The 23896-nt window shown below is 41.6% G+C and overlaps 1 long non-coding RNA gene across 1 annotated transcript; it reads right to left on the bottom strand.

The window, feature by feature from the left end:
- Positions 1-10504: 10504 nt before the first annotated feature.
- On the bottom strand, positions 10505-23745 carry LOC139085004 (uncharacterized). Its single transcript, XR_011542955.1, has 3 exons — positions 23276-23745; positions 11671-11722; positions 10505-11280 (listed from the first exon to the last, which is right to left on the bottom strand). It is a non-coding gene; the product is annotated as an uncharacterized lncRNA (long non-coding RNA).
- Between the last annotated feature and the right edge of the window lie 151 nt (positions 23746-23896).

The raw sequence follows: 23896 nt of genomic DNA on the forward strand, positions 1-23896 counted from the left end.
TCACAGAGATGGAATATCTTTGAGAGGGAGCAAATGAATCTCCAGTGAGAACAAATCCCTCATTCTAAAGGGATTGTAGAAGAAAAATAAAACAAGATAAGCATAAAACGTATCCTCGTGGGAAATTGCTTTTGCTGCTTCTGCTTCTGTCTCTTTGAAACTTTTAGAGGGGGTGTGCTTTTGCCCACAGTGGACTCATTGTTCAAAGTTATTGCATTGTATTGTAACTACTTTCTCATGTGTCTTTGAACTCTTCAAGTGACGGTGACAAGACATCTTCATTTTCATATCCTCAGGACCTGGCACAGAGCACTGAATAAATGATGAACAAGTAAACGAATGAATAAAAATGTCAGTTGGTCCAGCGCACCATGACTGGTGTAACAGGCCCCAAGATCAGTTAAGAACTTAAAATATCAATCTGAGAGTTCACAGGGATTGCTTCAGAACCACTGAACCCTCCTTTCATGGCAGAGCCTTCCTAGAATAGATACCGTCTGAGGCACAGGAAATGAGGCAACCATGTGTAGATACCGAGCATTCAGAGCCACGTGACACAGACCAGCTCTATACCCCGAAGAAAAGAGGTGAGGCAAACTTCCACACCATCGAAACAGAAAAAGATGTTTGCCAGAGATTTCCAGATAACTCAGGCAAAGTGTATTTTTTTTTTTTTTCGGCTTGAATTAAGAGTATAATTGCCTCAGCTCTCCATTTGTCTATTCATGTTCAGACATAGCTTCAGATAATTTGAGGTAGAGAGTCCTGGGGCGATGAAAAAGAAGGAGCCCAGAGACAAAGGAGGAACCTTCAAAATTAGCTCAACTGTGTCACTCACAGAACAGCCTGAATGCATCCAGGTGGCAGTCTGGAAATTACGAAGCGAAACTGGATCTAGGAAATGCTGATTTGAATTTTACAAATAAGAATGTGAGCTATTTTTACAGGGTGAGGCATTTGATTTTACCTTAATCTGTCAATATTTCAAAAGCAAATCCATGTAGCTCAATTGTTCCTATTTCATTTCTGTGGATGATGCCTTCAAAGAGGCTTTTCTGTAAGAATTTAATCTGGAAAGCTTAAAAGAAACAGTGGTGAAGATGAAATGGTTTTAAAAACTAAGTTTAAATAAGAATACTGTCTCCCAGGAAACGATTTTGAATAACAAAAAATCAAATTGAATACAATAGTCGCGTACTGATGTTATCTCTGACATCCTGGCTCTGAGATCGTGCTAGAAATGGAATAGCGTATGAACAAGTGCCTTCCGGGGCTTCCATTATGGGTCTCTGTTACATTTCATCCTAGACAACCCCCCCACACCGCCCCCCATTGCCCTGGTCTTGTTTATAGCCAGCCAAGAACTTGAGATCATGAGCGATCACAGCAGAGTTCTAAAATCTGCCAGAAAAATAAGCAGGCACCATATAAATTAAAATGAAATTATCTGTGAGAAAGCTTTGTACACTGCAGCACACCATGCAAATCTGAGTTATTACAGCACAGAAGGCTCATTGGAGTCCTTTTTTTTTTTTTTAATTTTAACAAAACGATGTGGATAATTACAAGGATAAAACCTCATTAAGTCTTTCAACCTGATTTTCCTTTTTGATTGTTGCCAGCTTATCTATTTTCTGCTAGTAGATTTCTTTTCTGAAACTAGACCTGGGCCTGCTGTGATTGGGTTTCAGAGACCACTGAGATGCATCGCCTGGAACTGTTGAGTCCAGGGAGGATGGGGTTAGTCCACCTGCCTGAAAGGAATTCACCATGGAAACCACAGAACAGGAAAAAAATGAGTGAGAAGGAAGCAAATCAAAATCAGTGTAAACTCTTGAACACAGGTGGGTAAAATTACAGCTAAGGTTCTACCCGGTCACTTGGGATCCTATTCCTGGGCCTTGAAATCACAGACTTACAGTCAGGTTTGGGGTGAAAAAATGAAATGACTGCTATGTTAACCTAAATAACTTGCAAAATAATTTTTTTCCCCTGCAAACTTAATTTTTTTTCCAGACCCCACAGTGTAAAAATGATCTGAAAGCTGATATAAATTTTAAAATACATTACATAAGTGCTTATGCATTTAAAAACTAAGCCCCAGGAGTCATATCAATAAGACTGCCGTAAACGACATTGTAAACCAAATTGTCAATGCTCTTCTTTGCTTTAAGTTTCTTTTTCATTGTTTAGGAAATTTTTTTTTTCCTTCAAAGTTGGCTGCTCTGGGCAAAGAAAAGGCACGCTTTTGGCTGTCTCATTGGATGAAATAATTTTAACATTAAATTCTTTAGAAAAATTAGTGTCTGAACTTTTTAATTCTCTCATCAGTTAAAAACAAAAAAGAGTTTGAGCGTGCTCCCACTATGTCTAGATTAAAACATTTATAGAAGTAGATATTTTACAGATGTTTTGATAAAAGTAGCTCATCCCGAGAAGAGAAAATGACCCCCCATCTAGGATATTTGTTATAATTACCTTTGATGCACTCAAGAACAGCACACACTCCTCAGCCCTTACCTTGTTTCTTGTTCTCTTTTCCCTTCCTGTGCCCTTCGGCTTTCATTGCTCCTTAAATTGCTTCTTGATGGCTAGGTTGCTACCCTGAGTCCCATTCGGGAGATCCTCGTGCTTTGAACACATTACGCTGCAGTTTGCTGCAGTTTGCGGTCATTGTGTCTCAGTAGAGACCAGTTTTTCCACCTAGGACCTAGTCAAATTCAGTTTGAATGAAATTTAGTGGGTTAATCAAATTCTCTTGACTGAAATCTTGTGGCCTTCAGTATTTTATGAAATGAGCAGCTTATTATGACACACTTAAATTTCTTTATTCAGAAATTTGGGTCACAATATTGCTCTAGTAAGGATACTTGGGAATGTCTATTTTCATTCACACCAGTTTGATTTTTTTTTAGATTTTCTAAATAAACAAGAAGATCGGAGGACTCACCATTGTATTGATACTAGTGCTATGGTTCCCAAAATATTCTTTAAGATGAGGGTTAAGGAGGATCCACATGCAAACCTATTATCTATTTTGTTGTTGCTCTTTAAAGCATGCTTAAAAAATAAGTTCACTCAGGGGCCGGCCCGGTGGCATAGTAGTTAAGTTTGCACTCTCTACTTTGGTGGCCCAGGGTTCACAGGTTCAGATCCCAGGCACAGACCTACGCACTGCTCATCAAGCCATGCTATGGGGGCATCCCACATACAAAATGAAGATTGGCACAGATGTTAGCTCAGGGCCAATCTTCCTTACCAAAAATAAATAAATAAATAAGTTCACTCAAAAATGTTTAAATATTTAGATGTTATATGTCACAATAGGAAACAGTATGGGAAGGTTATATTTTCAAAATTATTCTGAATGATCTCATACACACTCACACATGCACACACGCCTATGACTTTTTTCCAGAGCCTAAAAGCCTGTAGTAGGCTGGTGGTCCTACAATTAAGAATTATCTTGGTTATGTGCAAAGGATTGGAATGAGATCTTCCATTCACATCTGATTTAACCCCAAACATGGTCCAAAAACATTCTCTTTCTTCCTGCAGTGAAAATGTATACAATGTCTTTAAAAATCAAATAAAAACAACTTTTAGAATCATGTACTCATTACAATGTGATCCACATCTCACATCGCTTTCCTTTCTGAGGATAACCAAGAGTGGAGATGTCTTCTATTTTTGACCGTATTTCTGATTTAAGTTTAATTGGTTATATTAGAGGACAATTCAATCAATGCTTTCCAATGCTCAGCCCTTTTTATTTAATGGATTATTTTCCTTTCAAGTTTTAGTAACAGCTGAATCACGAGGGGGCCTGAGATGCTGTTCTCACCATGAGAGGAAGAAAGCGCATTCTATCAAATGTTCAAGTGTGCCTATTCTTAGGTTTTATTCCAACTAATTTAGGAACATTAAAAATTAATCTTCTCCACTCTTTAGAAGAGTGATAATTTTAGACAAGGGATTGGAGAAAAGATTTATGTGCATATTTAATTATTCAATTATTTATGTCTGTCACTGCTCCTGGAGCTGTAAATCAGAGTCCACAGGCCTTGGTGCTCTGTGACAGTGATGGGGCATTTGGAAATCTGTAATGGGTTACTGTAAAGCGTAGGTATTACCCAACATCTTTATTGTGCTTTCCCAGGGCAAAGGGAAGCCATCTTTCTAAGGGTGGGTGGTATATTTCACAGGATTTTTGCTACAGCCAGTTTCATAATTTATTGCACCAGCTTTGTTCCTAACATACCAACTATTTCCCTCCCTTGTTGCTAACCAACCTCTGCTGACTTAAGAAGAAATAATTAAGGAAGATATGTCCCTTCTTCATCCCACGTGCTCCTCACCTTCCTGCTCTGCCCCCAGCTCACCCCCTTTTTGTGTGTGTGTGGAGGGGTTGTTTTGTTTTGTTTTGCTGAGGACGACTGGCCCTGAGCTAACACCCATTGCCAACCTTCCTCCTTTTTTGCTTGAGGAGGATTAGCCCTGAGCTAACATCCATACCAATCGCCCTCCACTTTACATATGGGTTGCTGCCACAGCATGGCTGACGAGCAGTGTATGTCCACTCCTGAGATCCGAACTTGTGAACTGGGCTGCCAAAGTTGAGTGCACCGAACTTAACCACTAGGCCACAGGGCCGGCCCCTCCACCCCTTTTTGAAGACAACTTGTTGCTGACATCTAACTGCTGGCATCCTCAGCTGACCACAGAAAGCTGCCCGTGGCAAAGCCCAGGCTCCTGGAGGGGCAGGTCAGAGGCATCCCACGCTGAGCCCTTCTCTTACAGAGCTTCAAAAACGCCCCCCTGAGGTCAGATACCAGGATCATCTGTGGCAGCGTCTTTCCAGATGTGGTAGCATTTTCTCCCTCTGAAAGTCTTTTCGGGATTTAAGTAAATTTCTCAGAGGCAGGTAGAGAAATCCAGATGGGAGTAACCAACCAGGGACTAGAAGCCAGAAGCAGGCCCGGATTAGGAAGGTTTTGGCGGCTGACAGCAGCAGGACCCTGAATTCTCCACTGTTCTTGAGTAACTGGTGGAAAGAAAGGTGATAAAGCTTCATCGTTTCTGACCATAAAGCAGGTACTTACTTCACCGGCAGCCAGACACTTGTATCCTCCCTTCCTCTCTCCCTTCTGCCATGTTCCTGTTCCAGAGTGAAGACATTGTCGGAAAAGGAGGCGTTGGCCTAGGGAAGGGGCAGAGGCTGGCACTGAGTGTGAAAACGCTAAAATTTCACATTCTCATTTTCAGCTGTCCACTTCCTGTGTTTCTGTTGTCCTCCTCTAAACACTTCCCTATTTTCACTGTAGGGTTGAATGAACTGGAACATTCCCCAGAGGATCTTTGCCTATTTCGCAGGATCTCTCTATTAACAGAAAACCATTTCATGATTTGAAAAAAAAAAGAATCAGTAAAATGATAAGGCTATAAACTCTTCTTAATTTAAACTTTGTCCCTTTCAGGGGCTTTGTAACACCTCCTCCAGTTGCCTCCCTAGATTTCGTCTGATTTTGGTAATCATTCTTGTTCATCAAAACAGAGGAAGATCACCCTCCATATTCATTATTCAGAGAGAAAAATCATTGGTGGCCTATTTATAGCTGAAAATTGTCCTGGAGAAGAATGGCGAGGCGGGTCATCTCGTGCCAAAGCCCTGCATCCAAGCAAGAGATGATGGTGTGCCCAAGGACCATGTGATCGGGCGCATCTCTGCATCTCTAATTATCCTGATTCATCGGCTGTTAATTCTGTCAGGAATTTTTGACAGAAAACCAACACATCAGAGACAAAATTGAATGCATTAATTCTGGTCTTTTAAGCCTAAAATATTAACATAGCAACGCATCTGATGGAGGGGCCTGGGCTGGGGGGTAGGGGGCAGTGCGGGATGATACCACAGCTGCACAATTGCATGTTGCAATTGCTGCTGTTATCTTCTGGGCTTTATATTTGATATTCTCTGTGTTGAGCACTGCATATTGATTTGGAGAAAAGTAAATGAGTCTCTGAATACATAAGGCCTTTCTGGTATACTTAGAACAATTCACTTCCCTTTTTTTCTTTCCTGATTTATTTTCTAACTTCAAGGGTCATGTGACTCACTTATTTTTAACTTTTTTTACATAATTTATTAGGCAGGGTATTTGATGGGGTAAGTATACAAAAAAATTAAATTACATTAGGAACGAATTTCTTCTTAATAAGAGCCCGATTCAGACGCTCATATCTAAATGTTCTGACACAGTGCGCAGGGCATTTATGTAAATCATCCCGCTCAGGCATCTGAAGGTACAAGGGGGCAGTCATTATGTTAAAAAGGCAGCATTTTGATTCCAATGTGAGTCTCTTCAGTTGTTGGAAACCTCAGGGAGAGAATGTGACAAGAGACTTCGGGTGGTGGATATGTCCTGAGACATTGAATGTTAACTGCTGATGGCCACTCATGTCCCTCTGACTCTTCTGCTCCCGGCTGCAGACGTGAGGCTGGGCAGTGGGAAGCCCCTGCTTTAATGAGGATGATTGGGTTGCTCACTCTGGGTGGAGAGGGCTGGGGAGCGAGGAGCACCATCTTGGAGACAGCGTTAGGTTGGAGCCCTGCCCTCCACCAGCTAGCTCCATTTGCTAGAGAATACAAGGAGCTGGTGGATGTGAACAAGCTTAAAAAGAGCACCCTGAGGGCTAACTTCTCTCCTTTGACAGGATACGTAACTCCCATCTATTGAGTGCCGTGTACCAGGCATGATGAGGGATGCTTGTTGGAAGAAGCTCATTCAGTCCTTAAACAACCCTGCAACATGGGTTTTATTATTCCAATTGTAGAGATCAGAAGACTGAGGCTTATGAAAGTCAAGTTACTGGCCCAAGCTCACCCAGCTAGAAAGAGTAACGCTGAGATTCTCACTCACACTCAATCGGGCGTAGCCATCGCTGCTCTCGACTCTCCCCAGGCTGCCTCCCAATGTGCTGTCATGATGCTGAGCAGGTGGTTGGTGTCTCAGGAGATGACCCAGGATCCATGGTCAGAAGACCTGCGTGCCCGCCCCTGCTCTGCCGGTCTGTAGGACGTGACCAGTGCATCAGGCTGCTCTCTTGCCCGTTACCCGTAAAATGGGGAAAATTAGACATACTGCAAAGGACCACTGTAAGAATTAAATCCGTTTTCCAAGCAGAGGACTTGGCATATAATAGGTGCTCAATTAATGTTTTTGAGTCTGGTTCTTGGGTAGCTTAATTCTATAAAGAAAATATATTTGCATATTTTGTATAGTTTCTAAGTAGCAACTTGGTAACATCTCAGTTCGTCTTTAATTGCAATTTGCGAAGTTTGTCTCAGTTTGCCTTTGAGAGCATGATTCTCTACTCCATTCTTCTTTTGGACGTAGATAGCCATGCATTTGCATCCACATTCAGAGCTCACATTCTCAAACACCCAGACGTGTGTTAGGAAGATGCAAGCGAGTGGCCCAGAACCCCCACAGCAGGAGCTCAGTGCCAGCTTGTTGAACTGAGTCTCAGGCTCGTCAGTGAACTGTGCCCATCCCTACAGTTACAGCCACCCATTTCCTGACCCAGCCTCCTGGGCCACAGAAACTTCCTCCGCTGTTTGAGGCTCCTCCCAGGTTGTAGTCCACAGAGCACTTCACTGTGCCTCCCTCAGGAGGGAGAAGGGGTTGCTGGCAGTGTAGCTGGGGTGGGAAGATAAGCTGCACAGCGTGACAGAAAGAGAGGCAGAAGTCACAGAGAGAGAGGAGATGGAGCATGCACGGGCGACTCTGGCTTCCCAGAGATGATATGCTGCCTCTGGACACGATGAAGTGAGGTGTCCTTGTGTGCTGTGGGACAGAGGGACCACGAGAATACTCTGAGCATTTGCGACAATAGAAAAAGTAGAACCAGCAGATCTCAGGACTTTTGCACATGCTCTGTTGAAATGCCCTCACTGCAGCCTCTGCAGCTGGTGTCTCCTCCTCAAGAGCCTTCTCTGACTTCCCTATTTAAAGCAGTCATTATCATTCCCAGGATATTGTGTCATCTTAATAGGACCTTATCATGATCTGAAATCAAATTGTTTATTGAGTTATTTCTTTTCTATTTCTAGAGTGCAAGCTTCTTACTGCTACTTCCCCGACGCCCAGAATGACTCAGATCAGGTTTATGATGAGTGAATGTCACCAGTGACATCTCATTTCCTTTTGGGCTGTTAATTTCCTCCTTATTCTAGAAACTCTCCACTCAGATATCCCATTTTTATTCCAAACCAAGCTTCAAAAATTGAGCTACCAATCCTCCTTTCAGCTCCCAAAAGAACCAAGACATTTCCATCTCACGGCTTCGTATGTTGTTCCCTCTGTGTGGACCATCAGCCACCTCAACTCCCTCCTCCCCCACCAGATTCTCTGCTGGCAGGAGGGCTGGCTGCTTCCCATCCAAATTCAACATCATTCCTTAGAGAAGACTTCCCCGATCACCGCACCGTGACCAACCGATCTTCCGCTAGTTTCTATCAGAATAGTCTGGATTGTTTGTTCTTTGTTCATATAACATTGTATTAGTTTCAGGTGTGCAACATAATGATTCAGTATATGTATATATTGTGAAATGAACTCACCATAAATCTAGTTAACATCCATCACCCCACATAGTTACAAATGTTTTTGTAACAAAAGGTACAAACTTCCAGCTACAAAATAAATAAGTCCTAGAGACATGACGTACAGCGTGGTGATGATAGTTAAGAAAACTGAACTGTATATTTGAAAGTTGCTGAGAGAGTAGATCTTAAAAGTTCTTATCACAGGAAAAAAAATTGGATTTTGTTTGTTTGCTTGCTTGTTTTTGTTTTTCAATTCAGTAACTTGTCTATTTATTTGTTTCTTGTCTATCTTCCCCACTAGATTTCAAGATTCCTTAGGGCAGAGACTGAATATTTTATTTTATAATGCATGCTTAGGATACAGCACAATGCCTAGAACATAGTAGGAACTAAATGAATTGTTGAATGAATGAATGATCTTAAGTCAGTTTGTCCACATTTGGATTAGGAGGCAAATCTTACTTCCAAATTTATTAATAGCTGTAACTCCTTGCCTCTTTTAATTTCTAGATAAACTATCCTTCTGCTAAAGGACAAGCTAAAATTCTACTTTGTCCCTGTGGCTTCTCTAAACGGTCCAGCTCCTTTCTCTTTGCCAGACTCATTCATTTAATTCACAAACTGGTGCTGAGTGCTCTAAGGGATAGAAAGACGCAACGGGGATGGTTCCTGACCTCAGAGAGGTTTGAATATTTATCACATACTTTTGGATTTGAGTGTAATTCATATGTGTCAGATGAATAAATGAATGAGCTTAATTATAGCTTTGTGGACCTCTCATCTCCTTATTTTTCATGACATTAAACACAAACACGTAGCTTCTTCCCACAATCTTCCTGGGAATGCTCAAGTGAGAGCATCTTTCCAGAAGAATTGAGAGTGATCTATTCCGGGTACAGAATTGATGCTGGGAAATGAAGTAGGTTCCCAGCATCTGTAAGTCCGATTTGCACTCTATTAATTCATTATATTTAAACGAACTTCCTGAAAACCACACCCTCTTGTATTTAAATGTAAACACGAAAACATGTTCTTAGCCAAAGGTAAAGGTTTTCAATTAGGTTTTATCACGTGAAATGACATCCTTTCACTGGTTCAGATAATGATGTTGGCCTCTTTTCCTTTCTCTCCCCCTGGTTTCTCAGGGCCATATATGGCAGCACTGCATTTCTGTCCCCACTAATTTGAAACCAAGTTTGAAATCAAATCCAGATTTTTTTTCCATGCTTCATCCATTACCTCCAATCCTTGAAAAAAGTTTTTTGTCTGTAGTACAAAAGCAAGTAGCTAAAATGTGGGAAAAGCAGTCAAGCTGTTGGCGGTTTTGTCTATATGATGCTCCACTGGTTTAACTGATTTTTCTCTGCATTAGATAAGTGGAGCACTTATCAGACAGTGGACACTATCTGGCAGTGTCTTGGCACAATGGACGGGCTATCAATTTTCTGTAACATTTCTCAGCTCTACTGTTTCCAGCACTGTTTTTTATCACCCTCCCTCAAACTGCCTTCTGACGCCAGTTTCTCCTCCTCCTTTCTGCCCTGCCCATTTCAGCTACAAGGGTCAAATTCCAGTATCCTTTATGTACAGGTAACCTCCAGATCCGTGCTCTTCATGAGCTCATTGACTCAAACTTCCAAAGAACAGACTTTAGGAGCCTCACCGTCCGTCCACATCTCCTATATTCTTCTAGTTATATTTTCCACTTAACGAAAACCAACCTGTTTGTCACCCTCTGTCATCCACTCACTAACTCAGTTGTTCAATCTCCTCATTAAGACCTCCTTCAACTCCTGTCCCTTCCACCTCCATGATACATCCCAGCTCCGAGCGCTTCTTGCCAACCTCACTGCTACACCCTTAGTCCAAGCTTAGTCACGTCTTTCCTGAACTTCCTACCAGACTCCCCGGCGAGGCCTCCCCAAGCCTCCTCCTAGACCACCTCTGCACAGTGACTGTGAACAGCTCTGCAAATGTACTTTCTAAAACATAAATCAAATCCCGTCACTCCCCTACTTAAACCGTTCTGGTGGCTTCCTTTTGAGACCAGGATAAAATTCAAACTTCCTGCGTTGGCCCACAAGGTCCTGTGTGACCTGACACCTCCGCCCCTTCACCTCTCGCTCTGTCTGTCGGTTCTTTCTGGGTGCTCCTGCCTGTGTCGCTCTTGAGAAACACCAAGCTCACTCCCTTCTCAGGACCTGGACTTGCTCTTTCTTCCCCTTGAAGTCTTCTTTCTCCGTATCTTCACCTGGCTCCCTGCTTCTCACCGTCTCGGGATCGACCCAAAAGTCACCTCAGAGAGGCCAGGCCTCTCAAGTGAAGCAACAGCCCTATTCACTCTGCAGGGGCATCCACTTTTGTTACGTCATTAGTGCTCATTTGCGTGTGAAATCATCACCCTTATTTGTGTATTGTTTCTCTCTCCTCCCTTAGAATGTAAGCTGCCTGTGGTCCAGCTCACCATGAGAATTACTCACCACCACATCTCCAGCATCTGATACAGAATCTCGCACCCAGCTGGCACTCCTTTCATTCATTCAACAAATACGTATTTAGCAACTACTCCATGTCAACCTCTGTCCCGGGCATTAGGATATAGCTGTGAACACAACTGAAAAGTTCCTGTTCTCAGGGGGTCTATTTTACATTTGGGGTAGGGCTGGTGCACACTGTAAAAAAAAAAAACAAAAAAACTTGTTAATAAACAAGTAAATATATACTATATCAAGTGATAATACGTGCTCTTAAAAAATAATAAAGCAGGAAAGGGGAATAGGAGGTGTCAGCAGGGACATCCCTCCCTAAAAAAATAAACAGGGTGAATTACTCCTGCCCTTGTTTCCAGAGCACTTTAAATATGCTTTTTTTCCCCACATTGATCTCATGTATCATAGTCCTGTGTTCACATGACTTTCTTCGTGTGAACTCATTTGACTCTGAGTTCTACGTTAGTGATGGTGCTATGCGTATCATTCTTTGTGGCTGGCATATAGGAAGACTCAATAAATGCAATTAAGTAAGAGAATAAATTAATTAACGTTTATATTTTCTATTCTTACCTTTTGGAATGTCTTCTGTGTAAAACTTCATGAAAGAGCATTCTTAGGAGACCTAGAGAAGATATTTATCACTTAACCCTTCAAATACCCAGTCAGCGCCGCCCTTGTTGTCTCTCTGCATCAATATGAGGAAGGAACACCTCGTAACTGCTGTGTGTTTTTAATTTGTTAAAGCATTCTGTGCACCTGGTGGGAGGGATGTCTGCCCTCTTTCCTTCAGGCCACAGGGCTGGGGGTTCTGCTCATTTACCCTTTAGATGGCACACACACATTTGTGTACATAAAGGAGATACACAATACATACTATGCACTAATTGGATTCCTTTGTTACACAGAAAACAGTTACAGAGCAGAAATTGTGTATTTCGTACTTCTAATCTGGGTCCTTGGCCCCCAGCCACGCATCAGGGATAAATCCAATTTTCCTCCAGAAATGCTGTGACACATTTGAGGTCCTTCTCTGCAGTGACATTTCACTGCTTTTCTAGATAAGGGAAGGCACACGTCTTTCTTTCTCAGTGCTTCTGGTGTATTTCAATATCAGAAGCAAGAAAAGGCTGTAAGCTCTTTTTTATTTTTAAAGAATTGCTTCCCAAGTTGCATCTTGGATATGGCTAGGGAAACCACAGATAGAAAAAACATAATGAAATCTGATTCTATATCCATGTGACGGATATGAAAAGGAAAATTAAGTTTTTCTCAAAGAATGTCAATAGAGGGAAAGCACATCAAGAGAGCAAATACTTCAGGTCCAGCCGAGCAGTTCATTTCACTGTAAAGACACCTCTTGTGCCCCATGAACAAGAGAGAAAACAAAGGGCCTATTTCTCTAGTAAGAGAAGATAATGACTATTGTTACAGGATAGAGAAGAGGAAGAGATGATTTTGTTGCACATTGTACCGGATTTCAAAATACATGTGGTTTCCTGCCAGAAACTTAATTTCTAGTCTCGTCTCAGAACAGTCTAGGTTGGGCTGTCATAGGTTTCCTGTGTTCCTCTCTGATAGTACGTATACAAAAATAGAAAGCGGGAAGAAAACGCTTCTAAGCCAAAATACATCATATTGTGTTTCAAGTGTCAGATAAGAGAAAAAAACGACTACATCCTTGTTCAACTCTCTACTCCACGTTCAGTTTTTGTGGCCGGCAGAGTTTCTCCCTAACAGCTGTCGAGGTGGACGACCACAGATCCTTTGGACTGAGCATCTGTTTGGCAACTGTGACCCGAGCATCTGGAGAAGATCTATGACTTGCAAAACAGTCAGGGAAAAATCAATACAAGTATGCAATCTATATGGAAAATAGTGTGGAATCATTTTTGTTTCAGGCAATATAAGGGCTACCATTTCACGAGTCCTGGAAATGTGGGTCTTTCTTGCCAGTCTGCCACGGGTGTGGGAACCACTAATGGATCCAATGAATCATGTTTTAGCTGCTCATAAATAGGAGCCTTTGGAATGCTCAGCAAATAAAGCTTCCATTATTCATCCATCTTTGACTAGCCATTGCGCACAGTCCACATCTTGTTTGCTAAGCCTATGAAAAGAAGTTCTTAATGATGAACACTATTGTCAAGAATTTTTCATTTATTTAGAGTTTTAATGATCAGACGTGTTTGGAGAAAAAATTCTCAGATGTGGTCAATTATCTCTGCTCTTCTGTAGGTTAGAGAGGGATGCACACACGTAGGATCAAATTGCATCAAATTGGATTGGAATGTTTTGACAGCACAATACAGCAAAAGGTTATGCCGGTATTATAAAGCAGGAGAGCATAACAAGTGATTTACGATGGTGGCAGAAGCACAACCTTGAATTACAATGAATAGAGCCAGCTGCCTATTAAAAATGTACAGTGGTTAATAAAACTGCATTTGATTAGATGAAGATTTGGGGCATCAATTCTAATGGATCATGGATAATTGTTCTAATACAGCCTAGTGGAATTTTTTTTGTTTTGATTTATGATATCCACTCTTTGATGGACCTTCCAGGCATACGTATAGCAGCCCAACTGAATTCAAATAGGTCAAATTGTCAAGAGAGCCCATGTCCACCTTTATCAGGAAAATCCTGATTTAACACATGTGTTTTGTGTAGCCCTGAAGGACAACAGGTTGAGATTTTTCTTAATCCAAAGAAAGCAAAATTCCAGAACCTTGTATTTCTTTATAAAGCTCTCTCACTTTCAGTCCTTAAGGAAGAGACAACTCAGATAACTCTCCATCTTGACTTTAGAAGAAGGCGTCTTTCCTCAAGCCTGAAAGACGAATGAAAGGCAATCCAAGAGAATGGCAAAGATGTACTGTTGTTTTCACTATTCAAAAAAGTAAGTGTTTTTAGAAGAGAGATGGGAAAAGAGTGTGTGGGTGGGTTTGAAATGGGTTAGATCAGATCCAAGAGGATGTCACTGATAAAAGAAAATAAAAGTAATTATCATGCTATGGAGTAATGATGTTTTCAAAGCGTTTTCAAGTCTTTTTTTTTTCTTGTATTCAAGATATCCTTTTAAAAAGAAAGAAAAATTTGACCCCACTTTACAAACTGGAAGAAATCAGATATCTAGATGTGAAAAAAACTTCATAATAAGAGAATATAAGTGATCAAAGACTAGAAACAGTGCTTTGAAACATTCTTTTGTTATCATTCAAACATTAGCATTTCCTTCCAACAGCCTTGGTCATGAAATATTTCTGGGACAGCTATGTAAAACAGTCAAGGACTGTCCCAATGTCCCCTTCCTACGGTACCAACCCTTACCTCCACCACAGTCATTCTTTCCCTAAAGCTACCCATCCCTACTTCCCATTTCATCTGTTATGCACATGTCTAAAACTACAGATACACAGAAAATAGTATAGTGGTTAAGAGAAAAAAGATATATTTCTATGAACATATTTCAGAAACACATTTATGTTAAGATCATTAAATATGTGAAAAATGTTCATCTTTAATAACCAAAAAAATGCAAACAAATGAGATATTTCCCCACTATCAGAATCACAAAAATTTTTTAAGTTAATAACAACTAGTTTTTGCAAAGATGTGAATAAAGGGAGGATCTTATATCATACTCTGGTGAAAATACGAATTGGTAGAACCCCCATTGGCAGCATCTGTTAAAGGATATGTATATACTGTGCGTGTGCGTGTGTGTACACATATACACGTCATATGTACATACACATACGTGCTTATATGTACACATACAAACATAGACATTTTGTAGCACTGTTTTTCTCAGGGGGAAAAGGTGCACAAATATGGAAAGGTATCACTTTCTTAAAGGATTGCTATATTTTTAATACAAAAAGTTGCAGAATACTGTTTATAAGATGATCTCCACTAAGAAAAGAAAGATGTACAGTAAACAAACAACTGCATATATAGCGGAACTGAAGCGTTCACAGCAGTTACCTTTAGGAGTGGAGGTTATCTAAAGAATTATGTATATTATTTTCAGAAGGCAAAAAATTAAGGTTAATTTTAGCTTCTTTGTAGCTGCTTCTCTCTTTTTCCAATTGAATACAAATCCAAAACCATATGATGTCCTTGAGAAATAGTTATATTATGTGTGTTGGAGTCAGACAGACATTGTTTGGGTCCTGGCTCCAACACCTGAATATCTTAGATTTCTTGAAGTTTTGTTCCCTCAACCATAACATAAGGGTCAGCTTAGTTCTTAGTCGTGAAGTTGTAAGGATTAATGAGATTCTGCAGGGTAATTCAGGAAAATGCTTAGTGTGGCAACTCTTGCATAGAAAGCTCAACAGATAGCAGATGTTATTATTATTGTTATTATTATTATTGCAGTCCAAGTCCAGGTTTATCTGGCAAATGAGACAAGTTTTAACCCCAGTCCATTCTTAAACCAGGTAGCATCTTTGTCTCCCTTGTTCTCTTAGAAGTTTGTGTTTGCTCTTACATTCCACTTACTTCTCCGCCGGAAACACTGAGTTTTCCTTTGCCTTGATGAAAACCTCTTGTGGGTTCCTGGTCTCTTACATTTATTCAGATAGAGCTGCCTGAACCACCCTCTGCTCTTCCACTGCAGCTCATTTCGTTGGAATTCTATTCAAGCCAGAACTCAAAACCATCCCACTCTTTGTTATCTCTGTCTGCCCTTTGCCTCCTAACTGAATGTTGAGTCTTGCCTTTTACTGGAGATGGACCCAGGAGCCCTGGTATCTCCTAGAATTTGTTTCTCCTATGATATCTATAAAATGGAAGAATGATCACTTTGAAAAAAAGTTGCACAGGAAGCATCCACATGACCCCATAAATATTATGCTCAGGAACCATGACTGAGCTATTTAGGCAGGACTAAGATAGATGGATCCCATTTTGGAAAATATTTTCATATTTTGAGTATGTTCCTTAGACTCTCTACCAGAACAGTTTCACTGTTAAGTAGAACACAAAACCTAAGTCTCACCACCTCTGCAGCCCACCATTGCAACCCGGGGCGCTCACCGAAGATGCTGTTCATCCTAACTCTGCATGTAGACATCCTGTGCTAAAGAGAAAAGAGCCAAGTGGAGACTGGGAGGAATAAGTCTTTCAAATAGGCAGAATCTCAATTCTTCTTTCTTCTAAACAAACAATACGCTATGTGATGGACTGTTCATCCAAGATTTCTCTCGGAAATATGTGGGTTTCATTAATTTTAACCAGGCAATGTACAGACAGACATGTCTGCCTCCTGACAGTAGCAGAAAATAATCTGCAGATATAATAAAATAGTCCATCTTATTGCAATAAAAAGCAAGAAAACCGGAGCAGTGAGACTGTATACTTTCAGTAGCGTGTGTCCCTGAAGACCTTTAGAGGTAATAATCATCTCTCCTTCCATTTGGTAGTGACTGATGGTTTGCAAAGTACTTCCACATACATTATTTCATTCAAGGAAAAGAAATGCATATTCTACAAGGGCCATTCCTGAGAGAAAATAAAATGTCAAGGAAATGAAAACTATTCCTAGACTGAATAATTCAGGGAGCTGCTCTGTCAAAATGGTCAACCGCTTCATGAGAAACAGAGGGGCCAAAAAATCAAATCAAATCACCATCAGTAGTATAAATAGGAAATAGCTGGGGCTTACTAAATTTTTTTTATTCTGTTCATGATTCAGGGACTGTAATTTGTTCCATATTTGTTGAAATTGGAAAAAAGATGATAAACAGGCATCCTAGCTCTCAGGTCCCCTGTGGAATTTCAGAGCTTTGACACCTGGGGCAAAACGCATACACACCAGTTGGTGGTATAATGACTTTCCTTTGCCTTCTGATTCTGTCCACATTCCACTCACTAACATAACACCTGCTCCATCTTTACCTGTGTGTACCTTCTACTGCAGCCAGGCCAGGCTCCTCCCTTTCACAAAAAGGTGCACATCCCTGCCTCTAAGTCTTTGCTCCCCACACCATTCTTCACATCTAAAATCATGTTTCTTCCTCCAAGAACTTTCCCCAACTACTCTGAGCTACAATCTCCTTTCTTTGTTTTCTGATAGTTCATATTTTTCATTCATTTACTCAACATTTAATGAGACTCGACTATACACAAGGCATGATGCTAGGCACTAGAAATACAGTACTGACAAAGAAAAACAAGATCTCTGTTCTCAAGGAGATTACATTCTCCGGGGGAAGGGCAGCCAATAAACACATAGACAATAAAAGATTATTTTAGGTGCTGCTAAGTGCTGTGAAGGTCTATAAAGGGGTGCTATGAGAAAATGGCTAAAGGGGAGATTGGTAGCTTAGATTGGGGGGTCAAGGAGAGCTCCACTGAGGAAATGACATCTGAGCTGAGGCATGAATGAATCAAAGGAACCAGTCCTGCAAAGACGGGGTGCAAAGTGTCCCAGGCAGAATGGACAACATCTACAAAGGTCCTAAGGAGGGACCAAGCATGGCAGTTTCCAGCAACAGAAAGAAGCGTGGTATGGCTGGGATAGTGAGCAAGGGGAAGCCTGGAGGAGATGGATCTGAGAGGCAGGCTAGTGCTGGATCACGTAAGGGCTTCAGCCTTTACTCCGACTACATCGGCAAGCCATGGGAGGGTTTTAGGCAGGAAATCATGAGATATGATTTGTGTTTTTTGAAAGAGCTCTCTGGCTACTGGGCAAAGAATGGACCATGAGGGTACAAAATCAGAGCGAAGGAGACCGGTTCGGTGGTGTTGCAGGTCCAGGGGCAAACGAGCGGGGTTTGGACCCAGGTTGCATGGTGAAGATGGACAAAGTTGACTGATTTGGGACATATTTTGCAGGTTAAGCCATCAGGACTTATAGGTAAACTAAATGTAAGAGGGAAAAGAAACTCAAATGCATGTTCTACCGTGCTGTTTTTAAACTCTTTAATGTGTGCTTGTACATGTGTTCCCACCTGGATTATAAGTACTTTGCAACCAGAAATTGGTTATATCCTACTCTTTCTTGTCTCAACCACAGAGACAAGAATGACCCTGTGCAAAAATGAGCACACAATAAAGACTAGTTAACTTGAATCCAGTTAATAGTTTTACTTCTATTGCGGGGTGAAAAATAGTCTAATCCAACTGACCATTGCCAAGCAGAGTGTCTCTCCTGTTCGTTTGTTTTTCTGCATGCTGCCGTGTGTCCCTTCACCTCGTGTGATTTTTTTGGTCTCTGTAGTTCTCTCTGTGATTTCTTGGCAACCACCCTGTGCTGATAGGATCTCTGCTTCTGTAAGCGTGCCCACTTCCTTGCTCACTGCACACCACACTCACGCAGCTCCCTGCCACCATTTCTCTGCCAGGCCCTCTGCTGGGTGATAGGGACCCAAAGATAAACATCAGGAGGCATGAGCAATGTCGTCTAGGCTTCACATAAGAACCAGGTGGGAGAAGCCTGGACCACGTGGAGATACATGTAAGAAAGAAAGGGAAGCATTACACAGGATAACACAGATTTGATTCTCTCCTTTAGTGCTGAGCTCTCTAAGGGCTGCAGAAAAAGGAAGCTCCATTTGCTCCCTTGTCCCTTATCTCTCAACTTCTCTAGACACTGTGTGCTCAAGTTCCAGGAGAGGGAATCTTGAATCTCTCCATGAGAGGCCAAGAGGATTCGGGGAGATGTGTGCAGAAATGTTTTGGGGGTTGCTTGGATAATTCCATCTTTTTTCCCGCATCCTCTCTCCTGACAAACAAACATCCTTTCCAGCATTTGGGTTAATTTCTCTTCAATAAATATTTATCAGATTAGGACTGCTATGTACAAGACCCCAGAAGGGTCCTAGAGATATGGTCCCTGTCCTCTAGATCTTTGAAGAAAAGACATAAAACAAAGTAAAATGCAATCCATGCCAAGTTGACCTCTGCACAATAGGATGTTTGAGCACAAAGGAAAGGTGATGCACCTGAATAGATGGTTCAAGAAAGATGTCTCAGAGGAGAAGGAGTCTGCATGGATATGGAAAGGTGAGAAGTATTTTGAGAGGTTGAGAAGGAGAGTATGAAGGTGCAAGACCAGCTGGAGCAAGAGCTCAGAGGCACCCCACGACACTGGACCTCTGGGGGATGGCATGAAGTTGGCTGGCTGGAGAATAGGAGTCAGGAGGAGATACACTCAAAGGAGACGGTGTAAATGAATCCAGTGTCAAGGTTTCAGAAACTTTCAGTGCCTGTTGGACATTATTCTGTAGCCAATAGGGAGCTACTGCAGCCTCTCACATAGGGGAGCATCACAAGCTGATCTAGAATATGGAAGCTAATGCTGGTGTCGTGGCCACAGGAATGCCCCGCTCAGCTCTCCCTTCAAGAGAATCTCTTAAGGAGCAGAGGTGATTGACATTCTCTAGCAGTCACTCCTTAGGGTTCACGCCAATGGTAAAGCCACCCTTGCTGACCAAGAGGGAAACTCTTCAATGGGCACTTTCTCTTGGGTGTTTCCTATCCGTCTGGCTGAGACTGTCTCAACATTGCCCTGTGATCTGAGGCTCTGTGTACCCAGTCCTTCCTTCTCTTTCTCCTTTCATAGGCGTCAGGTCTGTAGGGCAGTCTGAGGTCTCCTCTGTCTATTCCTGTTCCCTCTTCTTAGATTCTCCACAGGCAATGCCCTGAATAAACATCTTGCACTCTTGCCCTCAGCTTCCCAGAGGACTCAGACTGACACAGCTAGTGAAGGAAGAAGGATGAGCCACCCCAGCCCATTTTAGGGGTAATATCCAGAGCAGACTGGTCAGTACCAACGGGCTAGAAGAGGGAGTCTTAAGGGAAATGAAAGGGAAGGGAACACTTTTTATGACAAAAAAAGAATGGGTTTTGCTTGATCATCTGCAATATCCTTGTGGGAGGGGGCTTATGCTTGTTACTCTGAAATCACTCAATCCTCAGTGTATTTTTCATCTATGGTGCAGATGGATAAATATTGGTGGGTTTGTCACTGCCAAGTCTTTGCCTATGGTTTTTTTTTTTCCTTTTGTGTCCCTGCAGTTGTGTTTTACAGCAATTTAGTGTGGGATGGACCTAGTAACTCAGGTCAAGTAAGTGTTCGTTATTGAAAGTTCGAAACACTTATGCCCTTTTATTGAAACCAATAATGACATGAAATAACATTTCATGTGATCAACATTTTCTAGGTAAAAAGTACTAAAACCACTTATTCACATGCTGTGGAGCAAAACCCTAAAGAGTGTTTGTAGAGAATACAGTTAGACTGGCAATCTTTCTACTAATATTTTCACATAAGAAATCATAGCTTTATAGAAGTGTTTAGTTAAAAAAAAAAACCAATAGTTTAAGAAAATGATCCTCCTCTCTATCCCAAAATATGTTTAATGTTTAACAAGAGAATAGTGATTATAACATATAAGGCCAGTTGAATAATTTCCAAACATTCTCTTTAAGTTTTTAACAGGTTACTTTAATATTTAACTTATGAAGGATTCATAGCGGACTTCCTATTCTGATCTCCTAAGCTGCCATTTGTTTCTCTACTAAATATAAACACATGAGCAATCAGAGTGAAATAATATGAATTTATAGATAAACTAAATACGGGATGTTTAGCAACAGTTTTCAGGTATTTTGATTTGATGAAAATAAATTATTTTATATTTAAGAAAAACCATGTGGAACCATTAAAACTATGGCACATTTGAGCTGACTGTATGATCACCCAGTTACAGATGTTTCAAAATCCATAATAACTCGAGAGTAATTATACATTTATGTCTAAATATGGATTTTTTTTAAAAGAGGTTTGTTTATCCCTTATGATTCTTCCTAAACTGTGCCATGTAAACTGGTTTCATGACTGATTTTCATCTCCACATCCTGTGAAGCGCTTTTGTTTATAATATTCTTTTTGAAGTCGAGGAAAGTGCTGCAGATGAAAGCGACGGCACAATCTTGTCCTTTCATGCTGTAAAGTAAATAAGGGGACTTGTTCATTTGATCAGTGGCTGTCACTCTGAAACAATTTTCCACCAAGTCTGGAATCTTGGAATTATTGGAGAAAGAACAGTCAGTACGAGCAAGCTTTATAAACCACATGAAACCCCGAGGGGTCGGCAGCCTTTGGCATAGGAAGAAACTCACGCTCCTGTAGAGTGCACAGGCCCTTCGAAATCTAAGCCCCGAGGAAAGCTTTAGACATCTCCTAATGTCTGTGCCCTCTTCTTCCTGGCTACAAGAGCCTTGGTTTTGTTTGGGAACCTGTGTGCCCATTTCCCAGCAATGGTCATAGTTGGACTAAACCAGTTAGGACCTTCTGTTCTCCACGCTTTCAGCTTCTCTTGCAGCGAGTGATAGCCAGGCAAATAGGAACAGAAATCTGTGGTGGGGGTTTCTGGGCAAGCTTTTGCTTTCCTGAGGCAGGGAACAGATGCGTTGGTACCACCCGTTTCTCCTTCCTCGTGGCTTGAATGCAGATGCGAGATCAGAAACTGAAGCGGCCATCTTGCCACCGTGAGAGAAAGGCTGAGGGAACCACAGAGACACTGGCCCCCACACCATTTAGCCACTGAACCGATTCCCTCGGCCTCCTGCATTTAGACTTTATTTGAGAAAAAACAAACCTATTTGTTTAGGCCTTGTTATTCCCTTCTTGTCACTTACAGCGAAAGGCATTCCCAACTTAAACAGACTGAAATCACCTGCTTTTCCAGCCTCATTTCCTATACCTTCTTCCTCAAGTTACAAAATCTATGCACATTCTGCCAACTCACTGAGCTATTTAGTGAAAGACACACAAACTCTTTCCCTCCAAAATCCTGCTCCTCAAAACAACTCAGCTCAAATGAGAAACTTTTCCCCAACTCCTCACAGCCTTCTTTCCCCCATGCTCCCTGAATGCTTTGCACCAGCCTCACGCTTACCAACCAGGCCAGAGGATCTTTGAGGATAGGACTCAATTCCTCTTCTTTGAATTATGCCCCATTCTGTTACACTATTCTCAGTACATAACACAGCGCCAGCAACACTGGGACACGTTACCTTTGTTAAATCTTATATTCTCTAGACTCCTTGAAGACATAACCTTGATCTCCTCTCTGATTTTTCACTGAGAGGGTTCCTTTGGCCCTAAACAAAGTCATACTCTCCCTCCCCCTGGCACTCCCAGATTAGTTGAAAAAACATACTGCTATGTTTCTTTTGAAGGACACTTTTATAATAACAAGTAAAATTTCAGATATATATAATTTTCGAGCCAGCAATTCCAGTTATAGAAAACTACCCCAGAGATACACCACATAAGCAGCCAAAGACATCTGTACCTGGATATTGACTAAAGGCTCGCTTAGAATAGCAAAAAGTGAAAACACAGCCACTAAGGAGAAACGGGTTCAATCAACTGTGGTGCATCCACTTAAAGAATACTATGCCACTGTCCAAAAGAACCAGAAAACTCCAGATATGGGACCTGTAAGGATTGCCCAGATGCATTACTAAGGAAAATACGCCTGTTGTAGAAGTGTATATTTTTATCCTTTTTTTGTAAAAAATACTTACATACATCTAAAAATTCAAAATGAGTAAACTCTAACTTATAAACAGTGGTTAGTTCCAGGGTTGGAACTTTTGCTCTCTTAGATTTAGATATTGGTTTTGTGTGGATTTCTATAGTCCGTACATATATAGTATTTATAATCAGAAGGAAATGACTATAGCACAGATCTGCTCTGGTGTGTGTTTGCAATAATGGTCGGAGGCCGGGAGCATCTTCAGGGATGCGATTCCATGTGGAAATGAGGAAATGCAGAGACAGTTTGAATGCAGGAGAGAGAGGCTGGAAATGGGGTGGCAATACTGGAGGTGCAGGGAAAAATAACACACGATGAAAACTGTCCAAAAACGGAAGAAGTTGCATTATGAGATAGTGAGCTTCGCATTCATCCAACTGTGCAAGCAAGAGACCTCAGTGTCCCTTTATGAGTGTTCTTTCCCTCATTCCCCAAGATTCCTCTAATGAACACACTTCTCTCCGTCTCTACCAGCCCCACTCTAGTCCAGGTCACCAACCTCTCCTGCTGGAACCGTTAGAATAACTTTCTAATTAGTATCCTTACATCAGGTGTGGTTGGCAGAATTTTGGTCCCCAAGACCTTTGCCCCTGTTGTCACATCGGTGACTGACTTACCTTACATGGCATAAAGGCCTTTGTGGATGTAATGAAGGTTATTCATAAGTTTGACTTTAAAACGGGGAGAGTGTCCTGGATGGTCCAGGTGCACCCAGTGTAACCGCAGGAGCCCTCAGCAGCAGAACTGTCTGTGGGCTGAGGGCAGAAGAGGAAGCAGGACAGAGGCAGCACAGAAGATGGAGACACTGGAAGCGTGAGAAGGACTCGACCTGGTGGCATTACTGACCTGAAGATGGGAGGGGCTGCGTGGACAGCTGGAGGAGGAAATGAATTCTGCCAACAACCCCCGAACTTGAGAGGAGGCCCTCAGCCCAGCTGATGCCTGTATTTCTACCCCGGGAGATCCTAAAGGAGAACCCAGCTGTGCCCAGGCCGCTGACCTACAAAAACTCCAATATTGTGTTAAACTGCTTCATTGCGGTAACTTGCTTCAGCAGAAATACAAAACTAATACATCAACCTGGCCCGTCTCCAATCCAAACACAATGAGAGTGATTTTTTTTTCCCCCAAAATACAGATCTGATCAAGACACACCTGTTTACAATCCTAGTTAGCTTCCTACTGCTCTTTGAAAGTATTGCAAACTCCTTAACCTGGCCTTCAAGTCTCACGTGGTT

Source organism: Equus przewalskii, chromosome 8 (genome assembly GCF_037783145.1).
Source record: "Equus przewalskii isolate Varuska chromosome 8, EquPr2, whole genome shotgun sequence".
NCBI lineage: Eukaryota > Metazoa > Chordata > Mammalia > Perissodactyla > Equidae > Equus > Equus przewalskii.